Source organism: Vigna unguiculata, chromosome 11, assembly GCF_037176805.1.
Source record: "Vigna unguiculata cultivar grain cowpea cultivar isolate G323 ecotype 2 chromosome 11, ASM3717680v1, whole genome shotgun sequence".
Classification (NCBI taxonomy): Eukaryota; Viridiplantae; Streptophyta; class Magnoliopsida; order Fabales; family Fabaceae; genus Vigna; species Vigna unguiculata.
In genome coordinates this window covers 33225348-33238311 of record NC_140802.1, presented here as the reverse complement: position 1 = coordinate 33238311, position 12964 = coordinate 33225348, and the positions used below count along the sequence as shown (strand labels likewise).

The 12964-nt window shown below is 35.2% G+C and overlaps 1 non-coding gene and 1 pseudogene across 1 annotated transcript; one reads left to right on the top strand and one right to left on the bottom strand.

Moving 5' to 3' along the window:
* Nucleotides 1–6494: 6494 nt before the first annotated feature.
* Nucleotides 6495–11898, top strand: LOC114191307 (uncharacterized; annotated as a pseudogene).
* Nucleotides 7022–7128, bottom strand: LOC146881793 (small nucleolar RNA R71). The gene has a single exon (XR_014986709.1). It is a non-coding gene; the product is annotated as a small nucleolar RNA R71 (small nucleolar RNA).
* Nucleotides 11899–12964: the final 1066 nt, after the last annotated feature.

Genomic DNA, 12964 nt, shown 5'->3' with positions numbered 1-12964 from the left:
AGACTATTCTTAAGTACTTAAGAAGGACTAAAGACCAATTTCTCACAAATTGAGGTTCTAAAGTCAAGTTAAAAGGTTATGTTGGTTTTCAAAAAGATATTGATGAGGCCAAATTTAGTTTGGGTTATGTCTTCACCTTAAATGGTGGTGTAGTAAGTTGGAAAAGTTCCAAACAAGGTAATATTGCTGACTCAACTACTGAAGCAGGATACATAGCAGCAAGTGAAGCTACTAAAGAAGCAATTTGGATGAAAATTTCTTAACTGGACTTGGTGTAGTTCCTTAATTGAATGAAGCAATTACGTTGTAGTGTGACAATAACAAGGCAATTGGTCAAGCACATTCTTAGAGAATTTGTTGAACGTGGAGACATTAAGCTACAAAAGGTAGAAAGCAAAATAAACGTCGTAGATCCAATCACCAAAGCACTTGCATTAAAAGAGTTTGTTGGAGGTTGTTGGAGGTATGCTCTAGATCAAATTTGTCATGTTAGTAGTAATAAAAGTGTGTTTGTTATTATTATTTTATTATCATATTTATTGAATTCATACGATAATGTCCTTGATTAAAATTACAGACTTTATTATATTAATAAAAAAGAAATAAGTCTTATACAATTTTAATTTAAATTGTTATTGATCATAGAATTATTGAGGATAAAACATCATTAATCCAGGTAGATCAATATCTGTGTAGTGGTCTTTATAAAATAAACATGAAAATATCTTATTTTTTTAAAATTACACATATAAATGATACATAAAGAGATATGACCATTGAACTGACTTAAAGAAGAATTCCTAATGGTTAATATTACATATGAATTGTCAATAGGAAATTCTTTTGAACAAATATATAATTTCCTTAGACTTGAGATTATCATAGAAATTCAAATGTTATTTATTATACTTTGGTATCTCACATCTAACTCTCCATGATGTTAATTGAATGATTATAAGGTATGATTAAATTCTTGTAAGATTAATGATTAATCAAGAAAGAATCCATCAACTCTTGATGAGTTTGAGCTCCAAATAGATAAAGACCTTGGCCACGATATTATGAATGAAAGAAGAAAGGAGTTTCTTAAGTCATTCACATGTGTTAACTTATAGGAATTTGACAGTTATACCATCTTCTAGAGTTAACATAGAGTTGTAACGATGGAAGGAAATATTATATTAATATTCTAGTGGTTCTAAAGTAAAAGATACTTCATATTATCCCGTTGTTAAGGAGTATTGCTACACCTCAACCTTAATTAATAAATTAATGAGTTAATTTATTATTGGTTTAATAATGAACATATAGGGTCACACACTAACTAGTGTTCTGATCTTGGATGGAGAGAAAAATATTGTTGAATAAATTAAAGAGTTTAATTTTAATTAATTGGTATATTTTTTAAGTGAAATAATATTTTTTTTTTCTAGTACAAAAGTATAATTAATATAAAAACTAGAAGTCTATAAATTGACTAGGTAAGACTAAGTAAATTAGATTAGCAAGCAAATAAATATTTTTATTAATATAATTAATAAAAATATCTGATTTTTTTTAAAAACAACAAACCTAGAGAGAAGTTTTAAAATAAAAAGAAAAAGGTACTATGGGGGCTTTTCTATTTTTCGTTAGATGAGATTGAAACCCACGTATATTTGAGACTCCTGAAAACATAAAAAGAGTACATACATGTTAGCTCTATTTTTAGAAAGAAAAGCAGCAGATTCAAAATCTCTCCTTTTGGAAAAGTTGCTTTTGACAAATTACTAAGTTTACAGTTTTTCACGGGTCAAGGGTTGACACAACAAGGCAGTCTTGGTGTGGATACAGTGTAGGATCTTCATGCGTTTAAAGGAAAAAAACTTCTCAAAACCCTTATAAGTTATTTTTCTTGATATTTTATTTTCATGGTATCTAGTATGCATAATTTTAATCAAAAGAGATCCAATACTTCCATTGTGCATGTTATGAATACAATTTATAACTATTTTGGTTAAAATTATGCATACTAGATACCAAAAAGACCAAAATCCAGGAAAAGTACTTTATATATGGGTTTTGAGAAAGTTATCCCTTCAAATGCATTAAGGTCCTATACATGTATCCATACTGAGAACCCATGACCCTTGAAAAACTATAACCTTAGTAATCAGATAAAGGCAACTCATTTAGAGAGAGATTTTGAAACTACTCCTTTTTCTTTCTAAAAAACCAAAGCCAATGCGTACGTGCTCTTTTATGTTTTCAGTAGTCTCATATATATATATATATATATATATATATATATATATATATATATATATATATATATATATATAGGTTTTAATCTCATATAATGAAAATCAGAAAAGCCCACATAATACTTTTTTTCTTTTTATTTTAAATCCTTTCTCTAAGTTGGTTGGTTTCAGTAAAAAATCAAATATGTTAATTAATCATATTAATAAAAATATATTTTCTTACTAATCTAATTGACCCGGTCTTACCCAATCAATTTATACAATTTTAAATTTTATATTAAATGTACTTTTTGTGCTAGAAAAAATATATACTAATATTTCAATTAAAAAAATACTAATTAATTAAAGTAAAACTTTTTAATTTAATCAATAATATTTTTCGGTCCAACAAAGATCAAAACACTCATTAGTGTCACACCGCGTATGTTCATTACTAAATCGATAATAAATTAACTCATTAATTTATTAATCAAGGTTGGCATGTACCAACACTCCTTAATGGTCGGATAGTATGAAGTATCTTTTACTTTAGAACCACTAGAAGATTAATATAATATTTCCTTCCATCTTTACAACTCTATGTTAACTCTAGAATATGTTATAGATATCAGATTCTAATAAGTTAACACATGATGAATGACTTAAGAAACTTCTCTATTCTTTCATTCATAATACCCTGACCAACGTCTTTATTTATATAGAGCTCAAACTCATTACCAAGAGTTGATGCATTCTTTCTTGATTAATCATTAATCCCACAAGAATTTAATCATACTTAATAATCATTCAACTAACATCACGAAGCGTTAGATGTTCGATATCAAAGTATAATAAATAACTCATTAATTTCTATGATAATCTCAAGTCTAAAAAAATTATATATTTGTTCAAAAGAATTTCCCATTGACAATTCAAAAGTAATATCAACAATTAGGAATTCTCGTTGAGTCAATTCAATGGTCATATCTCTATATGTATAATTTACATGTGTAATTTAAAAATGACATATTTTAATCTTTATCTTATAAAGACCACTACACACATATTGATCCATCTGAATTAATGATGTTTTCTCCTCTATAATTCTACGATTAAGAACAATTTAAATTAAAATTACATAAGACTTATTTCTTAGTATTATAATCTCTATTATAATAATAAGTCTTTAATTTTAATCAAGGACATTATCATATGAATTCAATAAATATGACAATGAAATAATAATAAACACAATTTTATCATTACTAACATGACATATTTGATCTAAGGCATACCTGAAATCCAACAATCTCACACTTGCACTAGAGCCAATCAGTCATGTATCTCATTCCCAACTCCCACTTGTGCCTATCATACTCTTTTATGCCAAGTGCTTTGGTGAATTGATTTGCAGTGTTCATTTTGCTTTCTACCTTTTGTAGCTTAAGGTCTCCATGATCAACAAATTCTCTAAGAATGTGATATTTTTTGGCAATATTGCTTTGTCTTTTGATGAAATCTAGGCTCTTATGTAGAGCGATTGCCTTGTTATTGCCACACAACAATGTAACTGGTTCGTTCATCGAAGGAACTACACCAAGTTCAGTTAAGAAATTTTTCATCCAAATTGCTTCCATAGAAGTTTCACTTACTTATATGTATTCTACTTTAGTAGTTGAGTCAGTAATCTTAGCTTGTTTGGAACTTTTCCAACTTATTGCACCACCATTTAAGGTGAAGACATAACAAGAAACAAATTTTGCATCATCAACATCTGATTGAAAACTTGCATCAGCATAAACTTTTAACTTGAGTTTAGAAACTCTATATATGAGGAATTAGTCTTTAGTCATTCTTAAGTACTTAAGAATGGTCTTAACCACTTTCCAATGTTCCTCACCCGGGTTGGCTTGATATCGACTAATCACACCCAGTGCATAAGTAACATCATGGCCGCGTACAAGTCATGGTATAGATCATAACTCCCACTACACTAGAATATGATACACTATTCATGCGTTCTCTCTCTTCAGTAGTCTTAGGACAATCCTTCCTAGTAAGAGTGACTCCATTTCCTATAGGCAAATAGCCTCTCTTGGATTTGTCCATGTTATACCTCTTTCGAATGGTATCAATGTACATAGATTGGGAGAGTCCTAACAGCCTTTTGGATCTATCTCTATAGATCTTTATTCCTAGAATATAAGTTGTTTCTCCTAGATCCTTCATGGAGAATTGTTTAGATAGAAAAATATTTGTATATTGTAAAACCCGAATATAATTTCCGATAAGCAATATGTCATCAATATATAACAACAAGAATACAATCGTGCTCCCACTGAACCTTTTGTATGTATACTCAAGGCTATTCTTCATATCTAACAAAATCAAGCATTTTTAATATGTTGTTGCAACGAATGTTCCAACTTCTAGAAGCTTGCTTTAATCCAAAAATGAATCTTTGCAACTTGCAAACTTTATTATGATCAGGAGCAGGTGTGAAACCTACATGTTGTGTCATGTACACATCCTTTTTCAACTCTCCTTTAACAAAAGTTGTTTTCACATCCATTTGCCATATTTCATAATCATACACTAGTGCAGAATTGCATTTTTACCTCGCCTTATAGGCCTCGGTTGGCAAGGAACCGAAGCATATAACGACGCGGTGGCATTTTTGCAATTCCAGGCAACTTTTATGCCTCGATTCAAGAAAAACCGGTGCCAAAAGGTGCTTATATGCTTTGGTTGAACAGACCCAAAGCCAAAAACGTGGCTAGAAATTTCAAAAATGCCAGTAGCCGTTACGTCTTTGGCCTCGGGTGGCACTGAACCAAGGCCAAATAGAGCTATATGCCTCAGTTATTAATTGAATCGAGGCCATATAGTTTAATTAGGGCACAAAAACGCGAACCCCTCTACTTCTTCCTCGCGTGCCGCTACATCTTCTCCACCTCTCTCTGTGTGTTGTTTCGCGCGGTGGTTATTGGAGTTCGGGATTGCATATTTGATTGTGGAAGAATGCTAACAATTTCATATCTGTTTCTGATGATATTGCTACTGTGATTTTTGCGCATATTATTGGAGTTCAGAATTGCGCCTCTTGAATTGTGGAAGAATTATGCCAATTTTTTGTTTGGAATTAATCGAAAAAGTAACTAAAATTCAATGCGAAATGTTGTTATTTGGGATGAAATGGAAAAGTGATAGGGATTAGGTGGTTGGTGATTCGAAATGTAGGAGTGATGTTGTGATGGTTCTGTGTGTTTGATTTCTGTTTGTTAATTAAATGGTTCTGTCAATGGTAATCATCCTGATTTTGTTGTGAGAAGGGAGGACAAGGAGAAAACGATTTATGATGATGAATAGAGGAGCGTGCTATGTCGCGAAAAATTTAATTAAAAAAAATATTTTTACCATATGGCTTCGGTTCTCGTGAACCCGAGACAGAAAGGAGCCATATGGGATTGAATGTAATCTACTCGAACTTGGATGTAATCTGGTGATATTTATATATAGCATTTCTGTTTTACTCAGTATTGGTATTATTGTTCTGCTCTTAATGCTTACTTCTATCTAATCAATAGATGTTTTGATTTTTATTTTTAGATCTGACTGGAAAGTATTTCTGAAAATCTGATTTGAACAATGATACTTTATATATTGTGATGCTAGGAATAGATCTCAATATATCAATTGCTTTTAACACTCGACCATAATGCTGGATAGTTTGTTGAATATGTGAGGAATCAATATTCAGGGAACTAATCTTATGAATTTTATACGCGAGGGATCGGTATAAATGATTTTTGAGTGTGCATCAATATTGGTATTTTCAGAGGTTATATATTATATTCATCCAGATTACAGACAAGGGAGATAGATGAAATTCAATCCCAGTTTCTTTTACTGTATTTTTCTAAACTTTTCTGCTTTTACTGTATTAATTTTATGCAATAGTTAATGTCAAATCAAATTAAAATCTTTGTATATATATGCTGATCGAGATAATTAATTATTTTAACTGAATCCGTTCCTCGTGGGTTCGACACTCTTACTTCAAATCATTATACTACAGTTGACTTTTGGTACGCTTGCCAAGAGATTCAACAAGTATTTTTGGCGCCGTTACCGGGGAACGGTGTTCTTTTGAAATTTTTAGTTATCTCATCCAGCTTTGTGTATATTTTTTTTCTTTATTAGATAGCTTATTAAATTTTCCCTTTGTACTAATCCTTGCTTGAGCTGTTTGATTTATGCTCTTAAGAGGTCAGGTTCCTGAAGATTGATTAGCATTTGACCCGGAGATAGAAAAGACAGCTAGGAGGAACAGAGGCAAAAGCAAAAAGAAGCAAGGAAAGACAAGGGAAGAATCTTCCAGTACTTCCATCACACCTCAATCAGAAAACATGGAGAATCAAAGACCAGCTCCAGCCAGGAAGACACTTGGAGACTATGCTATGCAACAAGGGCCGAGATATTTTTCTAGCATAGCAATACCATCCACCACCAAAACTTTGGAGATGAAGCCAACTTTCCTCAACTTGATCAGTTCTCATCAATTCACTGGAATGGATAATGAAGATCCATATACTCACCTCTCTACATTCTATGAATTGATAGGAACCATGGGCTTCCAAGAAGGAGATCTTGAGCATGTATACATGCGTTTGTTTCCTTTTTCTTTGGCAGGTAAAGCAAAGGAATGGCTTAAGTCACATCCAAATCAGAGTTTGAATAGCTGGAAGGATGTTGAGGAGAAATTTTTGAACAGATTCTTTCCACCATCTCGCTACATCAAAGCCAAAGCTGATATTTCAACGTTTAGGCAAGGACCAGATGAGCCATTCTGTGAAGCTTGGGAGCGGTTCAATTCCTTATTGAGGAAATGTCCAAATCACGGATTTGAGGATATTGCTCAGTTGAACATATTCTGTAATGGTCTGAGGCCTGACACCAAGATGATATTAGATGTAGCAGCAGGTGGAACAATGATGAGTGTAGATGCGGAGCAAGCAACAAGAATCATTGAGGCATTAGCATCCACAGATCATCAAGCTCAACATAACAGGCAAACTGTTCAGAGGAAGGGAGTGCTTGATCTTAGTACTACAGATGCGATCTTAGCTCAGAATAAGATTCTGACTCAACAGATTGAAGCACTGACGAAGCAGATGTCTAAATTACCAGAGCAATTGCAAGTTGTGCAATCTTGTCCTAGTCAACAACCCATGAGATGTGACTTATGTGGAGGAGATCATCCAAATGGTCATTGTTCTTATCAGAGTAGCTCACAAGGAGAAGTTCAATATGTGAGCAACCAAGGAAGACTAGGAAATTTCTCCAACAATAACAACTTTTCATAGGGGTGGAGAAACAATCCAAATCAGAATTTTGGATGGAAGCAAGATGCTGGTCCTTCAAACAGACAACCTCCTTATCAACAGCAGCAACAACATTATCCTTCGGTGCATGACAGAACATCTAAATTGGAGGATACTTTAGAAAAGTTTATGCAAGCTTCTTTGACTAATCAGAAAAATACAGAAGCTTCAATCAGAAATCTCAAAACTCAGGTTGGACAGTTGGCGAAACAATTATCAGATCAGCAGACAGGTCAATTTCCAGCCAACACACAGACTAATCCCAAGGAGCATTGTAAATCTATTACCACCCGAAGTGGTAAAGTTGTGGGAAGAGGGATTGGAGACAACCTGGGTGTAGAGGAGGAGGTGTTGGAGGAAAAAGAGAGAGAAAATGAAAAAAATGAGTGTGAGGGAGAGGAAGAACAAAATAAAAGAGAGTTTGTAAATAAAAGAGAAGAAAAGGAAGAAAAAAATAAAAGTGAGGAGAAAAAGAGGGAGAAGGGTGAGAAACAGGTGCCTCAGTTGAAGAGCCTACCATACCCTCAAAATCCCTCCAAAAAAGACAAGGAAAGGCAGTTTGCAAGATTCATGGACATTTTCAAGCGACTGCAGATTAACATCCCTTTTGTGGAAGCTATGGAGCAGATGCCGACATATGCAAAATTCATGAAAGAGCTCCTAACAAAAAAGAGAAGATTCTCTGAAGAGACAGTGGAGCTTGAAGCAGGGTGTAGTGCTATAATTCAGAAATCATTACCTCAGAAATCCAAAGACCCTGGGAGCTTCACTATTCCAGTTACAATCGGGACATTACCAGTGGGAAAAGCATTGCTTGATCTGGGTGCCAGTATAAATTTGATGCCTTTGTCTATGCTACGGAGAATAGGAGATCTGGAAGTGAGGCCTACACGGATGACATTACAGCTAGCTGACAGATCCATGAAGTATCCCTATGGTGTGGCAGAGGATGTCTTAGTTAAGGTTGACAAATTCATGTTCCCAGTTGATTTTGTAGTAATGGATATTGAGGAAGACACCGAAGTTCCTCTAATACTGGGAAGACCTTTCATGAAGACGGCCAAGGTCATTATTGACGTTGATGATGGCAAATTGAAGGTCAGGGTGCAAGATGATGAAGTCAACTTTAATGTATTTGAAGCAATGCAACACCCGAAGGACAAGCAACAATGCTTCAGGATGGATGTGATAGATGAACTTTTTCTATCATCCAGGAAGCAATTAGCAAAGGCAAGCCCATTGGAAAAAGCTTTGATTGGTGCTTGTGACGATCTGGAGGAAGATGAAGAAAAGGAAGTTGATGAATACATGACACATCTAAATTCAGCAAAAGAAATTGCATCAAATGATATACAACTTGAGAAATTGCAACAAGAAAATAGAACTGAAAGTCAGAAGCTGGAGCTAAAGGTATTACCTCCTCATTTAAAAATGTTTTTCTTGCAGATGGAGGTAACAAACCAGTGGTGATCAGTAGTGCTTTAACGGCTTCTGAAGAGGAAAAGCTGATTTCAGTTCTTAAAGCCAATGAGGGTGCAATAGGTTGGACTTTATCTGATCTTAAAGGAATTAGTCCATCCTACTGTATGCACAAAATTCATATGGAGCAAGATTACAAGCCTGTAGTACAGCCTCAACGGCGATTGAATCCAACCATGAAAGAGGTGGTCAAGAAAGAAGTAATGAAGTTACTTGATACAGGTATGATTTATCCAATCTCCGACAGTGCCTGGGTCAGCCCGGTCCAGGTAGTTCCAAAAAAAGGAGGTATGACTGTTATTTGTAATGATAAAAATGAATTAATTCCTACTAGAACAGTCACAGGTTGGAGAATGTGTATTGATTATAGAAAATTAAATTAGGACACTAGGAAAGATCATTTTCCTTTGCCTTTCATGGATCAAATGCTAGAAAGGTTAGCAGGGCAAGCATTCTATTGTTTTCTGGATGGATATTCTGGTTATAATCAAATTGCAGTGGATCCAGAAGACCAAGAAAAAACTGCTTTTACTTGTTCCTTTGGTGTGTTTGCTTACAGGAAAATGCCGTTTGGATTGTGTAACGCACCAGCAACCTTTCAACGATGCATGCTTGCAATTTTCTCTGATTTGGTGGAAAAATGCATAGAAGTCTTTATGGATGACTTCTCTATATTTGGGGCTTCATTTGATCAATACCTGGAAAACTTAAACATCGTACTGAAGCGGTGTGTTGATACCAATCTGGTTTTGAATTGGGAAAAATGCCATTTTATGGTAACTGAAGGTGTGGTGCTGGACCACAAAATCTCTGCTAAAGGTATTGAAGTCGACAAAGCTAAAGTGGAGATCATTGAAAAGCTGCCACCACCCAAAAATGTGAAGGGTATCAGGAGTTTTTTAGGCCATGTTGGGTTCTACAGACGATTCATCAAAGATTTCTCTAGAATTGCCAAACCACTCAGCAATCTGCTCAACAAGGATACACCCTTTAATTTTGATGTTAAATGTTTGCATGCATTTGAATTGTTAAAACAGAAATTGGTTTCAGCTCCTGTGATAATTGCTCCTGATTGGAATTTAGGCTTTGAGTTAATGTGTGATGCAAGTGACTATGCCATAGGAGCAGTTTTAGGACAGAGAAAATCCAAAGTTTTCCATGCTATACACTATGCTAGCAAAGTCCTTAATGAAGCTCAAATTAATTATGCAACAACTGAAAAGGAATTGCTAGCTATAGTTTATGCATTGGAAAAATTTAGAGCATATTTAATTGGTTCATCTGTCACTGTATATACTGATCATGCTGCAATTAAATATTTGTTAACCAAATCTGATTCAAAACCAAGACTAATTAGATGGATCTTATTGTTGCAGGAATTTGATTTGGTGATCAAGGACAAAAAGGGAAGTGAAAACTTTGTAGCTGATTATTTGTCAAGATTGGTGAATACTGAGGTGACCAACACTCAATCAGAGGTGCAGGAGGAGTTTCCTGATGAAAAATTGATGATGGTGCAAGAAAGGCCATGGTTTGCTGACATGGCCAATTTCAAAGCTGCAGGGGTTATACCTGAAGATCTTAATTGGCACCAGAAGAGGAAATTCCTGAGAGATGCACACCAATATGTGTGGGATGATCCTCATTTGTTCAAAATCGGAGCTGATCAACTGTTGAGAAGGTGTGTATCCAATGATGAGGCAAAGAGCATTTTGTGGCACTGTCATAGTTCCCCATATGGAGGGCATTTTAATGGAGAGAGGACAGCTGCAAAAGTCCTCAAATCTGGATTTTATTGGCCCACCTTATTCAAAGACGCACACAAATATGTGCAACACTGCAATAGCTGTCAGAGAATAGGGGGGATCTCAAAAAGACATGAAATGCCACTGAATATCATTTTAGAGGTTGAGGCTTTTGATTGTTGGGGAATCGACTTTGTGGGACCACTGCCATCTTCTTTCTTAAATGAATACATTTTGGTGGCAGTTGATTATGTGACAAAGTGGGTTGAAGTAGTAGCAACTCCTAAGGCCGATGCCAAAACTGTAATCAAATTTCTCAAGCGGAACATCTTTTACAGGTTTGGTACTCCAAGAGTGTTGATTAGTGATGGTGGTTCACACTTTTGCAATGCTCAACTTCAGAAATGTTTGGAACATTATGGAGTGCGGCATAAAATTGCATCACCATATCATCCACAGACCAATGGACAAGCAGAGGTGTCAAACAGGGAAATCAAGCGTATTCTAGAGAAGACAGTGGCATCTTCAAGAAAAGATTAGTCAATGAAGTTGGATGACGCACTTTGGGCCTACAAAACTACTTATAATTCTTCCACAGGTTTATCCCTATTCCAGCTGGTATATGGTAAGTCATGTCACTTACCGGTTGAATTGGAACACAAGGCATTCTGGGCCTTGAAATTTTTGAATTTTGATTCAAAGGCAGCAGGAGAAAAGAGAAAACTACAGCTGCAAGAATTGGAAGAAATGAGACTCAGTGCTTATGAGTCCTCTAAGCTCTACAAGGAAAAGATGAAGGCTTATCATGACAAGAAAATTCTCAAAAGAGAATTTTATCCTGGCCAATCAGTGTTATTGTTCAACTCCAGGTTGAGGCTATTCCCTGGAAAGCTAAAATCAAAATGGTCAGGACCATTTCTTGTCAAGAATGTGAGACCTTATGGAGCCATTGAACTAGAGGATCCTGAATCTAAAAGGAGCTGGGTTGTAAACGAGTAAAGGTTGAAGCCCTATCTGGGTGGTGAGATTGATAGGCTCGCCACAATCATTCAACTTGATGAACCTTAAATGAAACAGGCGTCAGGCTCGTGACGTTAAACAAGCGCTTCCTGGGAGGCAACCCAGTGTTTTAATTATGTTTTTGCACTTCAATTTCATCTTTTTTGTGATTAAATGTGTTTGTGTATGTAATTATGTGTTTGTGTTTATAGTTTTATGTTTGTGTGTAAAAAGGTGAATTTTAGCATCCAATCATCTCAATAAGGCAAACCATGCAATTTTGGTTGTTTTCAAACAAAACTGGTATTTTAAGCATGGGAATGAGTTTTGGTGCCATAATTGAGATCAGCAAATGCTAAAAATTGCCTTGTTTTGGCCAAATTGTGAAATTTGAGTTTAAAAGCTTGATTTTGAGTTTGTTGATGTGAAACCTTTTGGAATGATAGAGAATTGATTGAAGTATGGTTTGATGTGTGTTTTCGAGTTATTTGGATTGAAAGGATCATGAATCAAGTAAGTGAAAGTTAAGCAAAAATTTGAAAAGTGGCAAAATCAGAGTTTTCCAAAACTGCACGAAATCTCGCCCAAGCTAAACATGTCTCGCCTGGGCGAGATATGCAGAACCTGAGCCAACCAATTTCGCTGATATACTCGCTTAAGCGAGTAGTGGCTTGCCTGGGTGAGAATGCCCTGCACCAGGGGTGTTTTGGGTGACACAGTCTCGCCTGCGCGAGAGCTTTTTAATTTTCCTCTCACGCTCATCTCGCTTAAGCGAGAATGAGTCGCTTAAGCGAGAATACGCGTTTAATTGAGGAACAGTGGCAGAGCTCACTATTTTTTTCTTTCCTCCAAACCCTCGCTCACATTCTCCCCTCCTCAGTTTTGAGCGCGCCATAACTCAGTCTTTTCTCTACATTTTAACTCAAAATTTTCTTCCTCCTTTTGCTAATTTCACTTCAAGGTAAGTTCTTCTTCCTCATTTTCTTGATTTCCATCAAGCATAGTCATGTTTTTATGCTCTTGCAAACCCTAGGTAGTACCATAATCTGTTTTGATGCGTTTTGTGTTTATACTGTGGGTTTTAGTGTGAATTAGTGCTGAAATTGAATAATGTGGGTTATCTATGGATGAATTG